General features: G+C 46.9%; 1 long non-coding RNA gene across 1 annotated transcript; it reads right to left on the bottom strand.

The window, feature by feature from the left end:
• Nucleotides 1-598: 598 nt before the first annotated feature.
• Nucleotides 599-22,916, bottom strand: LOC147578259 (uncharacterized). The gene is made up of 5 exons (XR_015254994.1): nt 22,668-22,916; nt 21,335-21,427; nt 16,631-16,771; nt 2,432-2,637; nt 599-1,804 (listed from the first exon to the last, which is right to left on the bottom strand). It is a non-coding gene; the product is annotated as an uncharacterized LOC147578259 (long non-coding RNA).
• Between the last annotated feature and the right edge of the window lie 3,788 nt (nt 22,917-26,704).

Below are 26,704 nucleotides of genomic sequence, written 5' to 3'. Positions count from 1 at the left end.
CTGAGTGCGAAGGGCACCCTGGGTGCTGCCAGGTGAGAGCAGGGCCATGATCATCCATTTCCTCACCCCCACCTCCAGTCTTTCTGGCCTCGCAGGGACCCCTGGCAGCTACTTCAGCTAGCACGGAGGTAGGAAGCAGCCTGTGAACACAGAGGGTCCCAATTCAGCTCTTGCAAGAAACAGGGCCGTCAACAAGCTTCCTGGGAGTCTCTGTGCCTTTGATTCTTCCCACTCCTCCGAGTGCTGGGTCTTCTGAGACTAAACACACAGGAGCCTTGAGGGACCTAACCGTTAATCCTAGGAGCCCAAGCAGAAGAAAAATGGCATGTTTTGCTCATTTTATCAAGCTGCAGTCTGTCTGACCTGATCCTGGCATATTTTCTGCTCCCCTGCAACTTCTGCCTGAGGGGACAGGAGTCCCAGCGCAAATGCAGCCTGAGCACAGCCCCCCAGTCCTGCTGGAGCCAGAAATTTTTTCTTGGGATTCCTCATCCTGGAGCTTCTTGCCTGATCCCTTTGGGAACCCCCCCCCCCCCCCCCCGTAAATGAGAGAATTGCTGACCGCTCTGGAAGATGAAAATAAGCAGGAAGGCAGAGAACCTTCCCGTTGCATTTAAAGTCAGCTCCATTTGGAGATGATTCAAAATGCAAACGTACTAATGCAGTTACTGTAGGCCAAATTAATTATTGCCTCCTGGTTACAAAATTGGTCCTGCCCCCTTGGGATGAGTCGCATTTTGGGCAGAATCCTAAAAATCTTCATTATCCTCCTCATGGCCAATCTCAGGGCTTGCTGTGACTAGTAATAATAGAAGACAACATTGACAGAATATTTTTTTTAATGTTTATTTATGAGAGACAGAGAGAGAGAGAGCAGGGAAGGGCAGAGAGAGAGAGGGAAACACAGAATCCTAAGTAGGCTCCAGGCTTCGAGCTGTCAGCACAGAGCCCGGCGCAGGGCTCGAACTCACGAACCATGAGATCGTGACCTGAGCCGAAGTCAGACACTCAACCAACTGAGCTACCTAGGCGCCCCAACACTGACAGAATATTTATTGCTAGGTGCTATGCTAACTACCTTACATAAAATATGTCAATCCTCACAACGACCCTATGAAGAAAGAGTTATTATTACCCCCATCCTATAGATGAGAAGACCAAGGCTCAGAAAGGTGAAGTAACCCCAGGTCACAGAGCAGGTGAACAGTATTGATTACGACTCAGGTTCAGGCAGGCTGACTTGAGTGCACAGGCTCCCTGCTGGGAACAACTCCTCCAGCCAGCCTAGCCACACCAAGTCCTAGCTGAACACTTAGGAAATGCCGGGCACTTTGCTAAGGTATTTGCTTGCATCCCCTTAACTCTTGAAGGAGGAAACTGAGAATCAGAGAGGTTAATTCACTTCCCCAAAGTCACACAGTAAGTGAGTATAGCAGAGACTGTTTTTCTCTAAAATCTAGTTTCTCCTTCTTCCAGAACCACAGATTCCCATTACAAGCTGAGCACATGGCCTTCTGGAATTAAGACATTTTCCAGACTCTGTTGAAACGAAGCATGTCCATGTGACTAACTCGTGGGTAACAGGATCTAAACAAAGGCGACTTCCTGGCCTCGTGAGCCTTCTCCCCTTTCCTCCTTCCTGCTGGTGGAATGTAGTTATGAGAGCCAGAGCTGGAGGGGTGCCAGCTTGAGCCATGACATGACAAAGGGTACACAGCAGAGCCACAAGGTAGAAGGAGCCTGGGTCCCCAGAGACTCCGCAGAACTGAGTCAATTCAGCCATCTTGAGGTGACCACCCCGAGACTTTTGACATGAAAGAGAAATGAGAGAAATGAACACCTAACCAGTTTGAGCCACCACTGCTTTGGGTTTTCCGTCCTTTACAGCGAAACCTAATCTTAATTGACATCGTAGTAGAGCTGGAATTTAAACCAGTCGGACTCCAAAGGCCACACACTTCACCACTTGGCATGCTATTTCTACTGTAAGACTTTATGCCCACATTGGTTCATCTTATTATTCCCAACATCTTCCATCCCCTTCATCTGGAGAGTCACTCGATAGATAATTGCCAAGTGCCAAGCTCTGTGCTAGTGAATAAGCCAATAATATAAATAAGAATAAGATTTGGTCAGTGCCCTCAAGGAGTTGGCGGTCCATCTCGAAAGGCAGATGGCTAGGCAAATAAATAAAACACAGTGCAGTGAGTCCTGTAATAGGGGCATGCGCCAAGAGCCGTGGAGCACACAGGGTGTAACTCACTGCCTGAGGGTCAAGAAGGCTTCAGCAGAGCGCAGCAGAGGAGCTGGGCATGACAAGTGGCTGCAAGAAAAGTATGAAGCGTACTTGGTTCTCATACACCAGTATCGCTGAAACCACTGGCCTGTGGTGACCACCTTCGGTCTAGAAACGCAGCCCAACCCTCCTTACCTGGAATTTTCAACGAGTTCTTCAGCACCGAACACCCCTCCAGCGCTTTGGGAATCCAGACTGCTTCTGGTCCCGCGCCCAAGGTCATGGAGAAAAAAGAATGTGGATCCTTAAGGCCAGCAGCCTCACAACGTGGAAGAAAATGGAAGCGGGAAACTGGAAGGCCCCAGTGGCAGGGCTGGATAAATACAGATCCTTCAGCAGAGCTGCAGAAGCCAGAAAGAGTTCTGTCTGTAATTACCCCGTGCTTGAAAACAGTGTTTCCAACGTGACCTTTCTACCTGCAATTCTAACGGTGGGGCTGCTGTCACTGTTAATAAAGCCCAGGCCTGGCTCTCCCTGATTGGAGCCAATTAGAATTACCTGGAGAGGGCAGTCAGGGCAGCTGATGGCTAATGAGGGCAGCTGAGGTGCTGGCGTTGGTTTATTTGCCCGGCGACGAGGGGATGGAAAGCTTACCCCACCAAATGGTCCTCTTCTCCCTCCCCCTGCCCCCCGTGCATCCAATAATTCTCCTCAACCATTCCATGAGCACCAGCTTTAAATTAAAGCAATGGGGGGCGCCTGGGTGGCTCAGCTGGTTAAACGTCCGACTTCGGCTCAGGGCATGATCTCACGGTTCGTGAGTTCGATCCCCACATCAGGCTCTGTGCTGACAGCTCTGAGCCTGGAGCCTGCTTTGAATTCTGTGTCTCCCTCTCTCTCTGCTCCTCCCCCATTCGCACTCTGTCTCTCTCTCTCTCTCTCAAAAATAAATATAAAAACAAATTTAAAAAATTAAGGCAATGAGATCTACTGGGGGAGAAGAATATCTCCTGAATAATAAGGCCAAGCAACACTTTTCCCTCACTCAGCATGTATTTAGTAAAGCAACTACTATGTGCCAGGGGTGGTGCCAGGGGGAGCACATAACAGTGAATAAGATACAGACAGAGACAAACTCACCACGAAGTTAAAGATGCTCAGATTTTAGGGCCTCCCATTGGCACAAGTTCTGAGAGGGGCCTTAGCGGTGTGTTCCCATGGCAACATGTTTTTGTAAACTTTGCAAAAGCAAGCTATTGGATTAGAAGAATAAATATTGTTAAAATGTCAATACTACCCAAAGCAATCTACACCTTCAATACAATCCCAATCAAAATTGCACTGGCATTCTTCTTGAAGCTAGAATAAGCAATCCTAAAATTTGTATGGAACCACAAAAGACCCCGAAGAGCCAAAGTAATATTGAAGAAGAAGACCAAAGCGGGAGGCATCACAATCCCAGACTTTAGCGTCATCTACAAAGCTGTAATCATCAAGACAGCATGGCATTGACACAAAAACAGACACATAGACCAGTGGAATAGAATAGACTCCAGAATTGGACCCACAAAAGTATGGCCAACTAATCTTTGACAAAGCAGGAAAGAATAGCCAATGGAAAAAGACAGTCTAACAAATCGTGCTGGGAGAACTGGACAGCAACATGCAGAAGAACGAAACTAGACCACTTTCTTACACCATTCACAAAAATAAACTCAAAATGGATGGAGGACCCGAATGTGTGACAGGAAACCATCAAAACCCTAGAGGAGAAAGCAGGAAAAAACCTCTCTGACCTCAGCCGCAGCAATTTATTACTCGACACATCTCCAAAGGCAAGGGAATTAAAAGCAAAAATGAACTATTGGAACCTCATGAAGATAAAAAGCTTATGCACTGCAAAGGAAACAATTAACAAAACTAAAAGGCAACTAACGGAATGGGAAAAGATATTTGCAAATGACATATCAGACAAAGGGCTAGTATCCAAAATCTACAAAGAACTCACCAAACTCCACACCCGAAAAACAAATAATTCAGTGAAGAAATGGGCAGAAAACATGAATAGACACTTCTTTAAAGAAGACATCCAGATGGCCAATAGGCACATGAAAAGATGCTCAATGTCACTCCTCATCAGGGAAATACAAATCAAAACCACAATCAGATACCACCTCACGCCAGTCAGAATGGCTAAAATGAACAAATCAGGAGACTATAGATGCTGGAGAGGATGTAGAGAAACAGAAACCCTCTTGCACTGTTGGTGGGAATGCAAACTGATGCAGCCACTCTGGAAAACAGTGTGGAGGTTCCTCAAAAAATTAAAAATAGATGTACCCTATGACCCAGCAATAGCGCTGCTAGGAATTTACCCAAGGGACACAGGAGTGTTAATGCATAGGGGCACTTGCACCCCAATGTTTATAGCAGCACTTTCAATAATAGCCAAATTATGGAAAGAGCCTAAATGTCCATCAACTGACGAATGGATAAAGAAGATGTGGTCTACATATACAATGGAATACTACTTGGCAATGAGAAAGAATGAAACATGGCCTTTTGTAGCAACGTGGATGGAACTGGAGAGTGTTATGCTAAGTGAAATAAGTCATACAGAGAAAGACAGATACCATATGTTTTCACTCTTATGGGGAGCCTGAGAAACTTACCAGAAGACCATGGGGGAGGGGAAGGAAAAAAAAAAGTTAGAGAGGGAGGGAGCCAAACCATAAGAGACTCTTAAAAACTGAGAATAAACTGAGGGTTGATGGGGGGGTGGGTGATGGGCATTGAGGAGGGCACCTGTTGGGATGAGCACTGGGTGTTGTATGGAAACCAATCTGACAATAAATTTCATATTAAAAAAATAAAATTAAAAAAAAAAGCAAGCTATTTCCGCCCACTTGGTTAAGAAGGCTGTCTCCTCCCACTCCGCTTTTCCCTCTGTCATGTTTCCCCTGGTGTAGGGTGGCCCTGAAGTGACCAGGGGCTCTTGTGGGATTTGGCACAGGGGAAGTGAAGTCGGGCATGTATGTGGGTTTGTGTTTCGCGGGCTGTATTTAGGTGGTGGGCAGTCACTTTTGCGTATAATCATTTATGCTGGCCCTCTCAGGGTGGTAACAGCTGCCAGGAATCTTCCTACTGCTCATGGTGCCGACTCACTGGGTGCTGTGGCACAAGGAGCAGGGCCAAAGATCGTAGCAGATTGAAGAGTGTCCTATGGAACCTGGCCACCGGGAAGCATGTGGGTAGTGGGGAGAAACACAGTTTGCATCGTATAGCACCAAACGCTAGTCTAGGGGAATTTCTTCCAATCATCAGATGTGCAAGATTTCGTTCTCACAGCTACCTAGTCATATATACTAGGAATATTCAGTAATACAGTGATACAACTCCATGCTATACCTTTTTCTTTCTCCATGGGAATTATGTCAAATAAGATTTCTCGTTTGTAGAGTACAAACAATCGCAGTCCTACAAGCAACAAGTAGGTCTGGTTGTGAAATCACATGTTTTATGCATCCCAACTATTAATAATAAATACCATTTTTGGCTATTTCAAGGGAAAGACTTCATTTTCTTTCCTATCTCTGTATACAAATCATTACAAAATTGTTGTCATATGAAGAGAACCCAGATAAAAGGGTAGCCAGCAAGGAAGAAAGTCTTATAGCAGTGTGCTAGGCAGTTAATTAATAAAAACATTGTTGGAGTGCCCGGCTGGCTCAGTTGGTGGAGGGTGCAACTCTTGATCTTGGGGTTGTGAGTTCGAGCCCCATGCTGGGTACAGAGAATACCTAAAAACGTAAAATCTTTAAAAATAACAAGAAAAATAAAAGCATTGTGTTATTTTTCTGTATTTTGTGATCTTTTCAGTATTTTCAGCTTTGAAAGCCTTATGATTTAATTGTCCTTTCTTTTCCCCATCCAATAAAGGTCCACTTTCAGGCCTAATTTTTTTTCGTATTTTACTTAACTAGTAAAATTTACTTTCCAGTCCTTATTCCTTGTCACGGTCTAATGGGAGAACCCTATTGCTCCTCTCCCCTCGCCACATATGTGATCAGTGCCCACTGCCTGCCGGGCTGTAAGCTAGAGATGGGCACACTGTGGTGGATGAAGCAGATCTGGCACCTTCCCACGTGAAGAGGGGGACACAGATATCAGATAAAACAAATCAGACAGGATGCTGTTTGGCAGAATAAGAGGGGAGAACTCCTTGTAGGAAATAACATTTCAGCTGAGACCCAAAGGCTAAGAGTCAGTCAGATGAAGAATTAAAAAATACATCAAGCAGAAATAACAGCATAAGTGAAGGCCCTGAGGTGGTAAGAGCGTGAGGCATTACAGGTATTCAATAAATATCTGTTGGATTTTAAAAGTAAATATTATGGTTTGGGCAGGGCCAGGGTGTTATGGGAACATATAGGAGAGGCACTGAAGCCTTGCCAAGGGTAACCAGGAATGAAGGAATGAGGAAGAAGAAAAAGGTTAGAATTGACTTCCTGACTTTCAGGAGACGAAACAGCAGGTGCAACGGCCTGGGGGTCAGAGAGAGATCAAAGAGTAGCTCTGTATCACAGTGGGCTGGATTTGGGGAGAAAGGTTTGGCTGGGGGGAGGTTGAAAATAGACAGGGAGGAGAACTGGGTAGAATTGGCAAGAAATGAGGCCAGACCATGAAAATCTGAATAAGCCATGGTAAGATGCTTGGACTTCATGTTGGCTGCTATGGTGACATAGTCTTAGGACAGGAAATGACAGGCTCAGATCAGCATGTTGAAAGGATCTGGTTGCAGGATAGAGAACGGACTGGATGAGGGGTCAAGGCAGGAAGACCAGTCAGGAAGCTGTTAAGAGAAATGCAGTCATGAGAAGGTGGTGGCCAGGGGCAGAGGCAGTGGGGATGGGAAGAAACAGATCCAGAGAAGAAAATTGTGGTACCATTAGCTAGGCAAGATAAAAGAATCACTCAGGGGCTGGTACCAGGCTGACTTGTAGTTCCTCTTCCATCATGAACCCAGCTGGTCTCAAGGGAGGCAGCGTTCTTGTTTACAACGGACGGTTTCTTTCCAGGAATAGGACTGCCTGCGCCTTTGGCCATGGGTCACCGTGTGCTGTTTACCTTCTGGACCCCTTGACCCTGCTCTGTCCTCTCCCTTTTCTTGCTTTTTTTTGAATTTATAACTTGCATATTTTATATTGCAATAAAAGGAACATTCACAGCAGACATAAATTTTAGTAACAGCATATCATCTTAGAAACAAACTCAGAGTCCCAAACTCCACTATAATGGACACAGATAGGATTAGCTGCCTAGCACCCTTTTTTTTGTTGTTCTCTTCTTAATTTAATTTTATTTTTTAATTTACATCCAAGTTAGTTAGCATATAGTGCAACGATGATTTCAGGAGTAAATTCCTTAATGCCCCTTACCCATTTAGCCCATCCCCCCTCCAGTAACCCTCAGTTTGTTCTCCATATTTATGAGTCTCTTCTGTTTTGTCCCCCTCCCTGTTTTTATATAGCTTTTGTTTCCCTTCCCTTATATTCCTCTGTTTTGTCTCTTAAAGTCCTCATAGGAGTGAAGTCATATGATTTTTTTCTTTCTCTAATTTCACTTAGCATAATACCCTCCAGTTCCATCCACGTAGTTGCAAATGGCAAGATTTCATTCTTTTTGATTGCCGAGTAATACTCCATTGTATATATATATATACCACATCTTTTTTATCCATTCATCCATCAATGGACATCTGGGCTCTTTCCATACTTTGGCTATTGTTGATAGCACTGCTATAAACATTGGGGTGTATGTGTCCCTTTGAAACAGCACACCTGTATCCCTTGGATAAATACCTAGTAGTGCAATTTTTGGGTTGTAGCGTAGTTCTATTTTTAGTTTTTTGAGGAACCTCTGTACTGTTTTCCAGAGTGGCTGTACCAGCTTACATTCCCACCAACAATGCAAAAGAGATCCTCTTTCTCCACATCCTCGCCAACATCTGTTGTTGCCTGAGTTGTTAATGGTAGCCATTCTGACAGGTGTAAAGTGGTATCTCATGATTTGTATTTCCCTGATGATGAGTGATGTTGAGCATTTTTTCATGTGTCGGTTGGCCATCTGGATGTCTTCTTTGGAGAAATGTCTATTCATGTCTTTTGCTCATTTCTGGATTATTTGTTATCTGTCCTCTCCCTTTTCACTGGGTTTGACCAAGGGGGAGCTGACAGAAGACTGGAGAGCAAAGAAGTAAGGTCACAGTATTCTCCATTGCATCCCTGTGAGGATGCCCCAGTATCTCTCAAGACAACCTTCTCACCTCTACCTTTCTCTGTCTGATTCTTCTTCCTGGTTTCCTATCTACTTTCCCACCCTTCACTCTGGGCTGACACAGGAGTGGGATCATCCCAACATCCCTGTGGTTCCCCCACGACTTACCCACGCCTGTGTCAATTCCCCTTCTTCAGTTATTCCAATGAAGATGTCATCTGTTTTCTGTTGGGGCCCTAACCCAGTCACGCATGTCCCCGCCCTTCTCCATAACACCGCCTTGTTCTTTTAAACCAGGCCACACCCCCACACGCCTGGCAGCCAATGAGGCAAAGACCACGCCCATCAGCCCTCTCCTAGTAGCCAACCAGGATTTTCTGTGCCCCTCCTCTCGGGTCCCGCCCCACTCCACCCCTAGACTGGAGTTTGGCTCCACTTCCCTGGCTCTGACCCTTGGGTTTTTCCTAGTGTTTAGCTTCACCCTTGGTCAGCCCCTCGGGGCTTTCCTCCAGCCCTGGTGAGACCTGGGAAACCAGTCATCAAGTGACCAGTGATCAAGATCCTGCCTGTCCCTCCTCAGAGGGCTGGATAAACCTGCTGAACTGTTCTCAGACTCACGGTCTCTCTAGGCTCCCTCGCTGACCTGTAACCATCTTCTTGATGCCTGTCTGGATACACACGTGTGTGACCTATGACTGTAGCATTTTTTCCTGTTTCCTCCTCCCCACCCTGAGAGCAGGGACACCACCTTGTTCATGCTGTATCCCAGCGCCCAGCCCAGTGCCTGGAACATAGTAATTAACTATTTGTCAGCTAACAGACTGACCAACTGGCTTCCCATCATCTGTTACAGTCTTCCCCCAAACAAGATAAAGCACCATTAATTAGGCTTTAGGTTTCCTAACTAGTTTTTTCCAGTCTTGCCTCCTAAGACCAACCTCTTTGGCAATGGGAACTATTTCTAGCAACTGCTCAGTCATACATGTATAGGATTCTTCTGGGACACTCCCAGGGCCCAATTAATGGCTTTATCAGCCCTAATCCCTGATAAATTCACAGGGACTCCTGTCACATGAAATTCAAAATAAAATTTTATCTTTTTGATCTAACAATAAACATTAATTTGTGTTAAAATTTAAAAAACAACAACTTTCTAGAATTTGCAAAATCATGCCTGCAAAATTGTGAGTAAGCTCAATGCAGCTGAACTGACCCTTCTTTCTGGCTGGGGCCCCGTGCCATGTGTTTGAGTCTGTCCATTGGGCCCTAGTTACCATGATACAAGGGTGATTCCATTCACTCTGTGTGGGTTTTACTAGTGTGACTTGGCAAAGTCAAGCCAAGGTGGGGTTGGGGGGAGGAGGATCCCGTTTTTCAATTTCTTGGGAGGATGGAGGTGGCAAGGAGGAGTCAATTATCACATGTGTTTTTCAACCTTGGTGCTACTGTCAGGACGATTCTTTGCATGAGACTAACCTCGTCACTGCAAGATATTTATCATTTCTGATTTCCAGGCACTAAATGCTAATAGCACTCCTCAGTCATTGTGACAGCTCACCAAAAAAACCCTCCACAATCTCCCTAGGGGAGCAAGGTAAAAAAACGTGAAGAAGTGTTGTGACCTATATGGTTGAATACAGGTGGAAAGAATGTTCTCTGAATGGTCTTGTCTTCCCCTATTCTTGTCTGAAATGAACACCCTTTTCTGCCCCTCCCTACTGAACTTGCTGACCCACGTTCTGCAGGACCTTCCTGGGCAAGAGCGTGCCCAGCTTCCCCCCCCCACCGCTTCTCCCCCCAGTCCCCTCCCCATTAGCAATGGTATTGGCAATACCACTCATTTACCATTCTGTCGTGTGGTGTGACTCTTGTTATATCAGCACCTTTAATTTTAATTAAGTCTCAGGGTTTGTTACAGAACATTTCAGGGGCGCCTGGGTGGCTCAGTCGGTTAAGCGTCCAACTTCAGCTCAGGTCATGATCTCACGGGTTTGTGAGTTGGAGCCCTGCGTCGGGCTCTGTGCTGACAGCTCAGAGCCTGGAGCCTCCTTCGGATTCTGTGTCTCCCTCTCTCTCTCTGCCCCTGCCCTGCTCACATTCTCCCTCTTTCCCTCTGTCTCTCTCTCCCTCAAAAATGAATAAACTTAAAAAGAATTAAAAAAAAAAAAAAAGAATATTTCGGAACTGGCACATGTATCTCTCTGACCAAATTATAAGCTCCCAGAGGGCAGAGCCCACGTTTCATGCCCCTTTCCTTGCGGGACGAGGGTTTAGGTGGAAGGTGACCCAGGCGGAAGCATCTGGCAAGCTACTTGGACTGCAGGACTGCAGGCCGAGGACAACAGGGAGCTTGGAGCTGCCCACAGGGATAGCTGACAATGTGGTAGAAGAAGGCATGTCATTGGCCCAAAGACACTGCTTGGAGGAATGACCACCTTCAAGGTGTGGGAGGAAAAATAAAGCCCATAAAAGGAAAAGCGTTGTGGGAGGTGACAGGAATGTTGTGGAGTCACAAAAGTCACCAGAGAAGGGACTGGTCATCAGTACCAGAGGAGGCAGGAGGAAAGCTACGAAGTTCACGGTGGCCTTCTGGCCCCTCACAGTGCAGTGGAGAGGGTGGGCCATCCTGTAAGGGCCCAGCAAGTGAGGAAACTAAGGCAGAGATGGCAGGCTTCTGGAAGGGAAGGGAAGGGAGGGCAACCACACGAAAGGACAACTTGGCACAGGTGGACATTCCATAAACGTGTCCATTTATATAAATGTGTAATCGATCTGTGTGTTTATTTTTGTAACTGGGTCTGAATATTATAGGAAAGATAGAAACAGTGTTTGTGAGCAGAGTTGGAAGAACCATTTGCAGTGGAGGCTATGCAGATTGAGCCAACTCTGGGAGGGAGAGCATGGGGTCCAGACAGCATGGGGGCCTCAGCCTTGGGAAGGAAAAGGACATTCCTGGGAAACAGGGATGACGACACGCAGGGAAGTTTATTTTAAAAGTGGGTACTTTAGGGGCGCCTGGGTGGCTCAGTCGGTTGAGCTTCCGACTTCGGCTCAGGTCATGATCTCACAGTTTGTGAGTTCGAGCCCCGTGTCAGGCTCTGTGCTGACAGCTCAGAGCTCAGAGCCTGGAGCCTGTTTCGGATCCTCTGTCCCCCCCATCTCTCTCTCTGCCCCTCCCCCGATCTCTCTCTCCCCATCTCTCTCTTTCTCAAAAATAAATAAACATTTTTAATGGGTATTTTGAAGTGAATGGGTTGTTTTCCTGGTAATTTTACCAAAAACATGAAGTAACTGACCCTTTCTTATTTATGCAGAGACATTTTGGTGAATTGCAGCAGCCCCTAAGCCTTACAGAATGCAGAATTTCTGTCATTGGATTTAAAATGCTTTTTCTTAGTACATCATAGCTCTAGCTTGGATAGGTCATGTGAGGGCAAGCTCAGAAAAAGGAGGTAACATTACCAAAGTGTCCAGAAAACGAAAATGCTTCCTTCATTCCAAGCACGGAGGTCAGTAATAAAAAAGCGCTTATCATAGATTAATCCACAGCCTGAATGCAAAGGTTTGTTGGGGGAGCAGGCGGGGGGGGGGTGCGAAGCAACCCTAAACTATATGACATGCACTCTGCCTTTTTACAACCTTGGCAAAAACAAGCAGGAAACAAATCCCATTTACAAGGACAGCAAAAGCCCAGTCTCCTCTCTGACCCAGGCCCTCTCCATGCATCATAAATATTTCCATAGTCATAAATATCGCTGATGAGGAAGCAGAAGGCTCTTAATTGGCTTCAACTCATTTCATGGTGGAGGAAGCTAGGAAGAATGCACTGAATAAGAATAAGACAGGGTGAGAGATCTCCCAGGAGGAAACTAAAATCGATTCTTCCATCAACATGATGCTCTCTATGTGCACTGACTTCAGCCAGGAAAGAACCGGCTGTTGTGAGGGGTGCCTTCTCCTGCCGGCCCAGGGCCTTCCTGTCCCAGAGGTGCCAAACCCCTTCAGGTCGAGTTTTGTGGTGGTTAATGTTGCTGATGACAAGCTGATCGTAAGGAAAGAAGGGAGATAACTAGCATTTATTAAAAATTAATAGGAGCATAATGGATAAACAAATGGGGGTGTATTCATCCAATGGAATCCCATCCAGCAATAAAAAAGATGAACCACTAATCACACAACAGCATGGATGAGCTTACATAGAGTACAGACTATATGATTCCATGTATATGACTTTCTGTAATGGGTGATCAGGGCCGAGAAAAAAAAAATCCAAACAATGGTTCCTTCTATCAGTGGGTGAGGGATGAACTGGAAAAGGGTTTGAGGGAACTTTTGTAGGGATGGAAAAGTTCTGTATATGTCGACGGGGGTGGGGGTGGGGGGGAGCGGGCTGGATTACACAGGTGTTTGCATTTGTAAAAACTCAGTAAGTGTACAATTAAGATTCATGCATTTCATTACAATTAAATTCTACAGCAAATGAAAAACTAAACAAATCTCGAACCCTACTTAATGATATTCATGCTGAAGTATTTAGGGGGAAGTGTCCTGATGTCTGCAATTTCCTGTGAAATGCATCACTAAAATAAAATAGATTCATGGCTGGATAGAGGGATAGAGAGATGGACTGATATGTGAAGAAGCAGTTTTAGATGTCAATGGTGGGATCTACGTGGTTAGTAGACAGCTGTTTGTTGTACAGTTCTTTCTACTTGGTTGCGTGTGTGAAATTTCTCACAACGAAATGGAAGAAATAAGGATGTTGCAATAAAAGACAAGAAAAGAAAACAAACATCTATGAGTACCTAGGTGTACCAAGTGCCGTAGGTACATTTCCCCAATCCCCATATGGGCTTGATTTTGCAGACCAGCAGGTTGACATTCAGAGAAACACAGCCTCAGGATGGAGGGATGTTTCTTCTTTCACAAGCGCCCTCCAGAGGTGGGATCTGGCACTTGTACTTTGGGTAGCAGACAGTCTCGTCCACGGCTGCTCCCCCTCAGCCTTCCTCTCAGCGCTGGCTTCTGATTAACTTCACAAGCGAAGAGCCAGCTTCAACCACCAGCTAATCAATGACTCCACAACTATTAATTGAACACCTACTATGTGGAGGGGATTCCAAGAGCTGTAAAACACAGTCTCTGCCTTCAAGAAGCAACCAGAGTATTAAACCCAGCCTGGAGATCTGGCCCCTAGATGTGACTTGGGCATTAATTATCCGTGGGACCATGAGCAAGTTACACCAGCCCTCAAGCTTCCACCTCCTCATCTATGAAATCAGGGCTTGAACTAGACCATCTCTCAGGTTCCTGGCACCCCTCATGTTTCTGTGACTTTTGATCCGTCAGAATTTTGAGGGTCAATGGCTGGTCCAGGGAGTGTATGCTAAAGGAACACTGAGGAGGAGAAGTCGCCTTGGACAGGGTGTCGCCTCATAGGAAGTGGGGTCTAAGTGTGCCTGGTGGATGGGGGGAGGAGATGGGGTTCCAGGTGGAAGAAATGCAAACACAGGGCCTAGAGGCAGGGGGACACATGGGGACAGTAAGGAGAAAGTGACTGGAGAGGGGGCTCCGTGTTCAGGCAGTGGAGATGACACTGAGAAAGACACTTTGACTTTAGCTTCTGAGAGAGAGGCAGCCTCCCGTGAGGAACATTAAGCACGGGAACTGTAGACGAGATGGTGTCTGAGGAAGATTCATCTAGTTATTTGCAGTCATGGAGGAAAACGGCAGGGCAAACGTTCACAAATGACAGATTATTAAAACAGTGTGGCAGACTCTGGAACATCCTCAATCTGTGGTTCCCCAGCTATGATCTTCGGAATGTTAGGTTTCCTGGGAAGGGCCTTAGGGACAGTAAGGGGGGGGGGGGGTGGCGAGGGCAAGCGGAGGGAAGGCCGGGCCCAGCACCCTCTCTCATCCTGGCCTTGACCTCACCAGCACAACTTGGATTGGATTGATACCTGGAAGCTCCAGATCAAATTTATTTTCAAACGAGAATTCAACAGACCTCAACTGAACCGTATCAACTCATTACAGAAATAAGTAGCCAAACAAACGTGGGGGCTGTTTGAGGAGAATTTGCTGGGCATGCGCCTCGCACTGCTACTTGAGATGATTGCACATTTTCACCAGTGAGATGCCAGCTCTGACAAAGGCGGGGAGTCTCAGGAAGAAGGCAGATTCGGAGGACGGCTGTGCCTGGGCCCCAGGAAGTTACTGAAATGGTCTCATTCTGGGCATCACCCAGATGCAATGGGCTTTCAGCTGTGAGGCCCTGCAGGCCTGCCTCTCGGTAGTCCTGACTTAATTCCCTCAGCAGGGTCTCCCCACCCCCACCCCCACTCGGTTCCCCTCCTGGTGGGCCCCACCATTGGGTGGGACAGAATCTCTCCCCGAATCTTTGTTGTTTGTCGTCCTAAACAGATATTCAACAGCATCTCACCCCATAAAACTGAACCAGGAGAAAACAAAAGCCGCCAACTTGGAGAAGTTACACAGGTTCTAGATTCTTACAGATATATTTTGGTTGAATCCCCTGGCTCCTGGCTCCTTCACAGGAGACAATAACTGATAAATTCTGCCCTCCACATTTATTCTTAAATAATCTCATTAACGGTCTCTTCTTACCGACCTGCTCCTAGATGCCCACAGGGCAGAGCATTTGCCCTCCCCTTACCTCAGGTGTCCCTCGCCCTCCGTTCCACATGGCAGGGCCACAGTTGAGCACTTCCTCATGGCTGTGCTCCCACCCGCAGTAGCTACTGCGTGCCTGACCTTCTGCGAGGCGTTCTGGTTATCTGTCACCGCCTAACAGATCACCCAACACTCAATGGCTCAAAAAAACCAGCCTCTATTATCTCTCATGGTTCCTGTTAGTTAGGAATCTGGGAAGGATTCAGCTGGGTAATTCCGGCCCAGGGTCAGTTTGCAGTCATGTGTTAGCAGGGACAGGAGGATCTACTTCCAAGGTGGCTCACTGACAGGACTGGCAAATTGTCGCTGGCTCTTGTTGGGGGGCCTGAGATCCTGTCCACGTGGGCCTCGCCACATCGCTGCTTGAGAGTCCCCGTGGCATGGCAGCTGGCTTCTCTGGGAAGCCAAGAGGCCAAGCCAGGTGCTGTGATGACTTCAGGGCCTATCTTGAGGCTCATACATTACGCCTTCTACTTCATTTTACTGGTCACACAGGGCAAGCCCTGACTCGATGTGAAAGGAGGTGACACAAGAAGGCAAGGGTCTTTGGAGGCTGTCCCACCACACGACAGAAGGGTCAGAAGAAGAGGGATCCCTGTTTGAGCCATTAAGTAGTTTGCAACTTATTTGCAGGGAGAAACCTTACATACTTATACCTATAATACTAAAGGGATTAAAGAAAAGAAGAGTAATAATGACAAGGCAGACAGCACACGTCCTGGAATGCAACCTAGGTATTGAGTGAGCAAGATCGATACAGACTCTGCCCTCTGGACGCTTGGAATCTACTGGGAATGACAGGTTTCACATGCAGAATTGCACTTGGAATAAAACCCTATCACCTTAACCTTACCTTTCTCCATTCTTTTCTTCTACTACTCATCTCCTTTTTCACTGAGCTCCAACCACTTAACCTGTTCTCCATTCCTCCAACAGATTAAGCTCCTCCCTCCCTCGGGACTTTGCACTTGCTGTCCCCCTCCCCCCCCCCCCCCCCCCACCAACCCCGACTGTCCTCCAGGTCTTTGCACAACCAGCTCTTTCTCACCACCCAGGTCTCTGCGTTTAGTTGCCACCTGATCTTGTCCTCCACTTCCCCCAACTAGAATGCATGAGAACAGAGACTGTGAAACCTCCCTCACTGCTGTGTCTCCAGACAGACCTGGCCGGCACTTGTTCCATAATAAGTGACGAATATATACTACAGTGAGTGAATGAAGTACCCCCTTTCGGACCATGTTCTAAAACCGTATAAAATCCTCTCTTTAGGATATCAAAAGCTTAAGCTCCAGACCTGTCACTTGGCCATCTCGTAATCCAAACCAAGGTCGGTCAATTGTCTACGTGGTGGTGAGCAAACAGCATATGCCACACCTGCCTTTTCCCCCACTTCTGGTTTCAGCGGATCCGGCCCAGGCTAACCGTGTTATTTGTACTTCTCCTCCGGGACGGTCCTCAGTCTCTCACTGCCTTTGGTTGGCTTCCCAAAAGCGTCCCTCTCCTCCAGGGGAAGGGCAACTCCAGCCTTGTTTTGCTGCACTGGCACTCGGGGGTTCGGCTTTCCTGGGCAAGAAAAATATTGAAAACGGTTGTTCATTAACATCCCAGCTTTCCCGCTTTTCGGGAGAAACCACATGACAAACGGAGACCCCACACGTATTTATTTTGAAAATACGTTTTTTAATTTGAAAGCAAATGGACGCTGCTGGTCTGCAGGTCATTTCACCTGCTGTGGCATGTGATTAGCGAGGCCTTTTCTCGCTGGGTGGTGGTGCCGGCTAATGGACTCACGCTCCCTCTGTATGTTTATCTTCAGTTAATTAAAATTTTGCCAAGTCTTCCTCGCAGCCCCTGTGCACAGCAAGGCTGAGCCTTGGCTTGTGGCACCGATCTGGGCTGGCAGGCTGGGAGGGGGGCGGTCATCCTATTAAATATTAATCCGAAAGGGCAATCGGGCCTGTGGGCTTCCACCCCTGAGGTTCTCTCAGTGGGAAGGCACAGATCGATGCCAAAACCCAGTGCCTGTGACAACTCTCCCTGCCAGGCCTGAGTCAGCATCAGATGCAATTTTTCAGAACTGTTATTCGACAATAAATCTGAGCAGAATTCTGGGAGAGCTCTCTTAAAAACTGGAATGAATTACACGCACATCCACCTTTGAAGGGAATGTTAGCCATCCTGCGAAACTGTGCCTTATAAATGATGAACAGGTCAATTTGCCAGATGAATTTTGAAGTTACGGGTCAGGTTAAGACTAGCGCTTCAGATGTTAGTGTTGAAAATCTGCCTTTGCCAGGAAGAGGGGAAGATAGGAAAGACTGAGCTGGCACTCAGCCTTCCGTTGCCCCATTTTTGAAAATGCAGAAGCTGCTCCCCACAAGTCCACCTTCCCACCCCCATCCCTTCCTTCCATCACTGCTAGCTAGGTACTACCTACTGAATCACTTCAGCAAACACCTTTGCCAGGAAACTTGGAACAGCACCCTGTTGGGGCGCCTGGGTAGCTCAGTACGTTAAGAGTCTGACTTCAGCTCGGGTCACAATCTCACGGTTCCTGGGTTGGAGCCCCGCATTGGGCTCTGTGCCGACAGCTCGGAGCCTGGAGCCTGCTTCGGATTCTGTGTCTCCCTCTCTCTACCTTTCCCCCACTCGCTCTCTGTCTTTCTCTCTCTCAAAAATAAATAAGCATTAAAAAAAATTAAATAAGGAAGAGCACTCTGTTGTGGGTTCAATTGTGTCTCTCGGAACAGTAAGTTGAAGTCCTAATCCCCAAGACCTGTGAATGTGACCTTTGGGGGGGCTCAGTCAGTCAAGAGTCTGACTTTGGCTCGGGTCATGATCTCAAGTTTCATGAGTTCGAGCCCTGAGTCAGACTCTAAGCTGACAGCGTAGAGCCTGCTTCAGATCCTCTGCCTCCCTCTCTCTCTGCTCCTCTCCTGCTCACATGCACGTGCGCACACGCGCTTTCTTTCTCTCTCAAAAATAAATAAACATTAAAAGGAAGAAGAAGAAGAAGAAGAAGAAGAAGAAGAAGAAGAAGAAGAAGAAGAAAGAAAGAAAATAGAATCTTTGCAGGTGTGATTACTTAAGGTGAGGTCATCCTAGCTTGGGTGGGCCTGATCCAATGATCGGTGTCCTTATAAGAAGAGATAACAGAGATACAGAGACACACAGGGAGACCACAATGTGACATTAGAGGCAGAGGTTGAAGCGATGTGTCTACCAGACGAGGGACACCAAGGATTCCTGTCACCACCGGAAAGTAGGAAGAGGCAAGGAAGGATCCTCCCCCAGCACCTTCAGAGAGAGCATGGCCCTGGCAGTGCCTTGGTTTTTTTTTACTTCCAGCCTCTAGAAATGCGAAGAGGAACGTGTGTTGCTTTAAGGCACCACGTCCGTGGTACTTTGCTGCAGCAGATCTAGGAAACTGATATACACTCTCCTCCGGGTCCTACTGCTGACCGTCTTCCCTGGCTTGCCTCTCTGCCAACGCCATGGATAGGCTTGCTCATTCTGATTCCCTTCCCTTCCCTTTATCTACAATGAAGTCCCAACTTGCTGGGAGGCTTAGGAAGTGGGACATCAGGCCAAGAAGAAAACCTTATCACGTCCCACATCTTGCAGATGAGTTTTGAAACATCTCAGTCTACGTTCTTGCCTGAGCAGAAGTCAACGTACATAATAAGATGGCTCTTTGATGATGGAGGATATCACTCTGCCTCAGGGGTCATCACTCTAAGTTCAGGTCTCCCTGGCTGGCATCACAGATACACAGAGAGCAAGACTTTGGCGTGAATTTGTACTGACCCCAGCATATACTCTGAAGACTGTCTTTGTCTCTTCTGAAAATTGAATGTAACAACAACAGAACTAGGAATCAAGATTCTACAATATTCTGTTGTCTTGAAATACCTGTGGGCAGGCATGTTGCACTTGAGGTCAGAAAGCTTGGACCTGAATTCCAGCTCTACCCATCCTCACAATGCATTTGCACAGTAAGTATTATCATCCCCCATTTACGTGTGGCAGGTTGGACAGAGGTCACCTCATCCCACCTGTGGAGAGACACAGTCAAGGACAGGAACTTCTGCTTGGTCTTTGTTTTGCTGAGTGGGCCACACCAGCTGAGGGTAGAGATGAACTGCTCTGGATGACAGAAGGGGTTTAAAGAAGTCATAGAGGTGAAGGGAAGGAAAGAGAAAACCACTGGTAAGAAAGAGGAATTTGGGAAATCTGATGGAGAATTTGACTTAATTTTTATTGTGTGGTATGATCTGTATCTTCTCCCCCGTATCTGCCCAAAAAGATTTCTGGTTAATACATTATGGAATTGGATCCGGTTTGGGAGATGGGCATCAGATAAGAAACAAAGACCACTCACAAGGATCCAATCATCCCAAGGCTGATTAGGAGCTGAAGCTCAGAAACATCGAGTGCCCTGCTCAGGGTTACACAGCCTTAGGTTCTGAAGTCAGATCTGTCTGACTCCACACCTATGTTCCTCCCTCTAACATATGGGTTACTCTCATGGTGGACTTGCCAAACTATTTCAGGCCTAGGAGGTAGTCCAGATTGAAAAGAAAAATATTCCAAAATTATTTGTATAAATGCCGTGGCCAAAAAGCAATAATAACTTACTGATTGTAGTTTTCATATGGCTAGAGCTTTGCAGTCTGGAAAACTGCCTTCTGTTTACTGAGCATTTAATAAATGCCAAGCTCTTTTCATGTGCATGATGTGATCTAATCTTCTGAGTAGGACTGAGAGGCAGACACTTTTATCCTCATTTTACAAATGAGGAAACATTAAAGAGTGGCTAGCCCAGGTCACTGTTGGGAAGCAGCAGACGCGTGACCTAAATGCCAACAATCATTTAGTTTATTTACTTTCTGAGTAGGTAAGACACACACATACTACGATGTTTAGCAAGGAAAGGGCCAGCAGTGAAAAGTGTCTGTTTCTTCCTCCCCCTCAGTGGCCAGCCTCCCTTCCCTGGCACCCTCAGATCACCGTCTATGACCAGTGTCCTTCAAAGATATACTTGGTATTTACAAATATGACCATGTTCTTCTGATACCACAGTTGCCTCCCTCGGGGAAAAAGAACATTTGAAGTTAACCTGAGGAGACAGTGCCTTCCCTCAGCCTTCCTGGTAAGCTTCTGTTTAAACTTTTAGAGCTGAAGTACCGAAGGAGTAAATATCCTCTTTTTTTAATGTTTATTTATTTTTGAGAGAGACAGAGAGAGACAGAGTGTGAGAGGCGGAGGGGCAGAGAGAGAAGGAGTCACAGTCCGAAGCAGGCTCCAGGCTCTGAGCTGTCAGCACAGAGCCCGACGCGGGGCTCGAACTCACAGACTGTGAGATCATGACCTGAGCTGAAGTCGGATGCTTAACCGACTGAGCCACCCAGCGCCCCTGGAGTAAATATCTTTTTATGTTTTTCTGGGAGCTGGCGGGGGTTGGGGGTGTACTGAAAAGAGCATGGGGTCTGGAATCTCATGGCACTAAGTTCAAGTTCATACCCAGAGGTGACTTCACCTCTTGGAACCATTTCTGCATCTGAGAAATGGAGGCAAACCTCCCTACCTACCTGCTGTGAGGACAATCGAAGGGAAGAAAGTAAAACGCATCTGGCGCCCTCCTTCCTTCTCCCCCTGAAGGAGAGCCTACCATTTCCCTGGGCTTCTTTAAGAACACAGAGACAAGGAAAAAGCAAACTCCCCAAATCTACACACTGTTTAATGATCAGCTTTGACCTAATTCTACTTCAAAGCGTTTCCGTCTCCTTCCTACCTCCCACTACCTCCCACCCAGCTGCCAAGTATAGAGAACACATGAAAACTTAGGCCAAATGGGAACCTGGAATGTTAAAGCCTTTGAGAAAACAGCTGTTTGTTTGTTCATTTATTGCCCTGTTTTTGGCCCTGTCTTGTTTGATTACAAGGGCCTGTGGGGAAGAAGAATCCTTTGCACTTTCGTCTACGCGGTACTCGTACACCCTTCGTTTCACTCCACAACAGTTCTTGTGAGAAAAAGCCAAACTGTGGTTCAGAGGTTAATGCTTTGGTAGGAGGCACAAGGCAGAAACGGGGCTAGAACCCAGGTCTTCCCTCTGATTTCCTCACCTTTCACTGTCTCCATATGTAATTGTTTCTGCCTCAGTTAGGGTGCCTTTGGCTGCCAGCAACAGACCATCCAAGTAACTCTCGCTCATGTACCTGGAAATCAGGCACATGGATAGCTTCAGAATCAGCTTAGGACAGTGGCTTGGCACTCTTTCTCTGCTCCCTTCTTGCTTCCCCCCCCCCCCCCCCCCCCCGTCCTCTGTGTATTGGCTTCATTTTCAGGCTGGCTTCCCTCATGCCAAAGTGATTTATTGCTCTCCAGACTCCACATCAACACATCACAATGTCCGGAGAAAAGAGTCTCCTCTTGTGTCCCTTTTATGAATAAAGAGGATCCTTTATAAGAAGTCCCAACAAACAACCCCCTTGTGCCTCATTTTCTCAAACTGGAACAAATCTTGTGGTAGGCATCTGTCATGCTTGCGGTCACCCTGGCTCTTTTGAACACTCATCCTTTGTTACGACAAGTTCAAAATTATAAGTTCCACCTCTCCAAGGTAGAAGCCAGATTTTGTTCTCCCTTTGTTAGGACAAGTTTGAAATTATAAGTCCCACCTCCCCAAAGTAGAAACTAGATGATTCTGCTCTCCCGCTACAGCCTGCCACACACACACACACACACACACACACACACACACACACACACATACACACAGCAGAGGCATTTGTGGCTGCAGAGTAAAGTCAAGCTCCTGGCACAGATGCATCTAGAATAGTCTGTAGTGCCTTCATCCAGAGCTTGGTGTTGGTGGCACCTGTCAGCTGTGACCTGTGGAATGGTTTGGGCCAGTTTTCCCAGCAGCCTGGCTTTCCAGCTCTCCCTATGATCTTGTGAGCCACCCACTGTCCTTTCTATAAACTTTCCAAGTGCTGAATCACCCAGATGGGCTTCTGCTATTGCAGCTAAGAACCTGATTGATGCATATACCCATTCCTGAGCACATGGCTGGGGCCAGCCCTGTGCCCTCTGTTGACCGGCTTACACCTGAGTTCCTGAGCCAATGGGTGGCAAGAGACTTGGGATTTCCCTTATGCCAGTCACAACTGGCTCTGAAGTTCAGGGTGTGGTCAGCTTCCCAGGGAGCACAGGAGGACATATGGGAAACCTAAATAAAAACTGGTGTAAGAAACGGGGGAATCGATGCTTTGTGGGCAGCCAAAAACGTTACCAAGCCCTGCTGTGTGAGAGGCTCTGCGCCTAACCACGTTCACCCTCAAGCAACTCTATCCCACCTTAAAGACGTGGAAACAGACCCGAGACATTAAGTAACAAGATGATAGAATTAAAAAGCTGGAATTCAAACGAGGCATGTTTGACTCCAAAGTCACTTACACGTTTATACACTGATGTTTCTGCCTCACAGTTCTGTGGATCATCTGTGGCTCTTTCGGGTTGGGCTCCAGGTACAGGTTGGGTTTGGGTTGACTCCATGAACCTCCTCGTTTTTCTTGGACTGGTGGCTACTCAGCGGCTACCCAGATTCTCAAGGTGACAATGGAAAGTTCTAAAATTGGATTGCGCTGTTGGTTACACAACTCTATGAACTTCCTAAAACCCACTAAATTAGACACTTTTAAAAGGTTGCATTTTATGGTATGTGAGTTCCATCTCAATAAAACTTTTAATAACAACAACAACAACAAAAAAGAACCCTAAGGAAAGTACCTTCTAGTGTAGGTTGCCCAACGAAGTGAGAGAGCCCTGGCTGCTCAGAGGAGCACCACCTGGAGCTCCGAGGATCTGGTTCAAGTCCCAGGTCTGTTTCTTGACCTCAGTTTCTTCGCTACTAATATAAAGAGGCTTATTAGATCAATGTTCCTCAAATTTTAGTCATTTGTGAACCCCCTTTATGATTTTTCTTCTATCACTGTGCCAGATGAACAAGCATTTACCTATTTTTTAAAATTAACTCACCTTTTGGGGCACCTGGGTGGCTCAGTCAGTTGAGCATCCAATTTTGGTTCAGGTCATGATGTCACGGTTTGTGGGTTCGAGCCCCGCGTCGGGCTCTGTGCTGATGGCTCAGAGCCTGGAGCCTGCTTCGGATTCTGTGTCTCCCTCTCTCCCCGCCTCTCCCCCACTCATGCTCTCCCTCTCTCTCTCAAAAATAAACAGTAGCAAAATTTTTAAAATAAAAATTAAAAAAAAACAAAATTCTTTTTAAAAACCTAACATCATTCTAAACAAAAATATTCATACAATCTTGAGTTTGCTATGCTACTTGTATTTTCCCAAAACACATCAAAATCACTGATAGATTGCAAAATCAGAAATGTTCATCCACTCCCCATGTCACCAGTGTTACCCCTACCATATGGGAACCCTGACCTAGGGTCGCTAAGGCTTGTCTACAAACTAGCCCATCAGGGAGAGGACAAGCTTCTGCCTTTGCTTGTCCCTCAACCAACATGGACATTTAATCATTGCTTCTTAGGACACAGCCTTGTCTGTGGCCTAACCTTGCTCTGGCTGTGGGGCTTTCTGGTCTCATAGAAGAGGAGGGCTGTCCCAAGGCTGACTTTGTTTAGTAACTCAACTTCCAGTCCCAAGAGGTACCCGCTGAGTCACTAAACAGAGTCAACCTTGCTGGGGATGGTTATTGTTATTCAAATTTTACAGACGGGGAAGTTTCTCTCAGAGACATTAACATACCAGAAGAGGAAGAGGAAGAGGCAGAATTCAAAACCAGATCTTTTCTAAATTCCCATAGTTTTGTAACTGTATCCTACTAGGCCCTGGACCTGGACGTTTTTGGGGTGGATGCATTTGTAGTCTCCATGAAATCAGGCCATGCACATAACTCCCACCTTTGCCTATGGGCGACCTCAGCATTGAGGAATGGGACACAAGTGTGGCTTCTAAGATAAAAATTGTATCCATTGGGAGCAACTGGGTCTCAGCAGATTAAGCGTCTGACTCTTGATTTCACCTCAGGTCATGATCTCACAGCGTGTGAGTTCAAGCCCCACATCATGGTGTGGAGCCTGCTTGGGATTGTCTTTCTCTTTCCCTCTCTGCCTCTCTCTCTCTCTTTCTCAAAAATAAAATAAATAAGCATTAAAAAAAATTGTATCCATTGAATTTCTAGTATTTCTATGTATCAGCAGCAAACAGTGACAATCTCCCCTGTACTTGTTCTTTCATTACACGCATCCCCCTTGTAGTTGCTAGTGCAAAATCTCTACTCCCGCTAGTCAGGGACCATGGCTTTCTCATTAATTGCTGTGTCTGCAACACTCAGCCCAGTATTTGGCACAGAGCAGCTCCCTAATAACTCTGAGTGTAATTCACTAATAGCCCCTGGCCTCCAAGATCCTCTAGCCCAGGGAGGTGGAATGGGGTAGGCAGACTCAAGCCCGCAGACAAGGGGCAGGACTCAGCACTGTGTCCAGGTGCCCGCACAGCAGGCAGGAAGACACTGGTAAGCCGTCAGCCATGTATCCCATACAATCGACATGTATCCCGCATCCTCTGGCCTGGAGCAGACTGCTGCCACCACCTGAGTCCATCTGTGGAGATGGCTTCGATCTGTCCAGACAGGGGAGCAGAGCGGAGAGCAGTGATGCATTTATTCCATCCAACAAGTAACTATTGACAACCAGCCCCATGCAAAGCCCCGTGCCAGGCACCACAGAGGAGACAAATGTAACTCAGGCCTGCAGTGAGCCCCACGCAGGGCTTCTGAGTACACAAACCAGCAGCCTCGGCCTGCCAATTCCTTGTGCAGTGTTCTTTCCACAAGAGCACCGCCTTCCAAAAGAGATGCCCTAGCTGCCAGAATCAGGAGCTTTCTTCTAGCAGTGTGCTCCAGGAGGCTGCAAGGGAGATTTCTGTATTCGCACAAAAGAAACAGGACTCCTCCTGCTTCAGGGAGCTTCAGTATCTAGATGAGATGCGGGGGTAAGAGGGATCTGCTCCCGGAGACCTGCCAGGCAGATGTGGGGTTCAGTGCCTGGGATGCTGGGAGAAAGGAAGCCACAGGCAGAGTGCGGGGGCGAGGACCAGGTGTGCAGGGACACACAGAGCACTCTGTGTGGGGCATCAGTTACCTGGGGTTCTCCGGCCGGCCCTTGTCATGGGATGGGGCGCTGCTCCCCATGTAACAAGCCCAGCAGCTCCTTCTGCAGCCCCTGCCCCTCTTTGGACCTGCAATAACAATGGACATGAAGGCTTTCCGGGTTTCGCTTCCTGCCTTCAGAAATCGTTTCCTGTGAGGTCTGCGCTCTTTGGGCTACGTGAACACCTGCATGCGTCCCCTGGAATGCCTGCACTCCCTGACCTGTCAGCATGTGTCGCTCTGGCTACAATCGCCCACCCTATCCTGAGGCATTTTCAGTTAAACAGGCAGATCAAGGACAGAGAACCTGGCTAAAGCGCTTTGCGGAAGCCCAAGGAGATGATATACACTAATGGCTGCTCTACACAGGGTTCCTCAGCCTCAGCACTATTAACTTCTGCGCCAGACCATTCTTTGTTGTGGGGGCTGGCCTGTGCACTGGAGGATGTTTCGCAAGGTCCCTGGGCTCTACTCACTACATAATAGAAGCCACTCTCCAGTTGTGACAATCAAAAATGTCTCCAGGGGCACCTGAGTGGCTCAGTTGGTTAAGCGTCCCACTTTGGCTCAGGTCATGATCTCGCCATCTGTGAGTTCGAGCCCCACGTCGGGCTCTGTGCTGACAGCTCAGAGCCTGGAGCCTGCTTCAGCTTCTGTGTCTTCCTCTCTCTCTGCCCTTCCTCCTCTCATGCTCTCTCTCTCTCTCAAAAATAAACATTAAAAAAAATTGTTTTTAAATGTCTCCAGACATTTCCTATATTCCCTGGAGGTAAAAGTTACCCCTCATTAAGAACCACTGGAGTAGTGGGGCACCTGGCTGGCTCAGTCGGTTAAGTGTCCAACTCTTGATTTCGGTTCAGGTCATGATCTCACAGTTTTGAGTCCAAGTTCTACATCAGGCTCTTTGCAGTGTGGAGCCTGCTTGGGGTTCTCTCTCTCCCTCTCTCTTTGCCCCTCCCACTCTCACTCTCTCTCTCAAAATATATAAATAAACTTAAAAAAAAAAAAGGAACACTGGTGTACTGTCTTTCAGTTTGCATCCTGGCTCTACCATTTGTTAGCTATGTGAGACAGCAAGTTATTTAACTAATCTGTGCCTCAGTTTTCCTATCTGTAAAGTGGGGATGATAATAATAATCACCTCATAAGATTGTTGTGTTGTTTTCTGCCCTGCTTATTTCTGGTAAACTATTTGAGGCAACTTAAAATAGAAGCACATACACTAACGGGAAATTAAAAAAAAAAATTTACAACACAAAGGTAAATAATTTTAATACTTGAAGAATTCATACACATTAGTGAACCACTAATT

Source organism: Puma concolor, chromosome C1 (genome assembly GCF_028749965.1).
Source record: "Puma concolor isolate L17-30 chromosome C1, mPumCon1.1.hap2, whole genome shotgun sequence".
Lineage (NCBI taxonomy): Eukaryota > Metazoa > Chordata > Mammalia > Carnivora > Felidae > Puma > Puma concolor.
The sequence above is the reverse complement of the archived record's forward strand: the minus strand, read 5'-3'. Positions and strand labels throughout refer to the sequence as shown.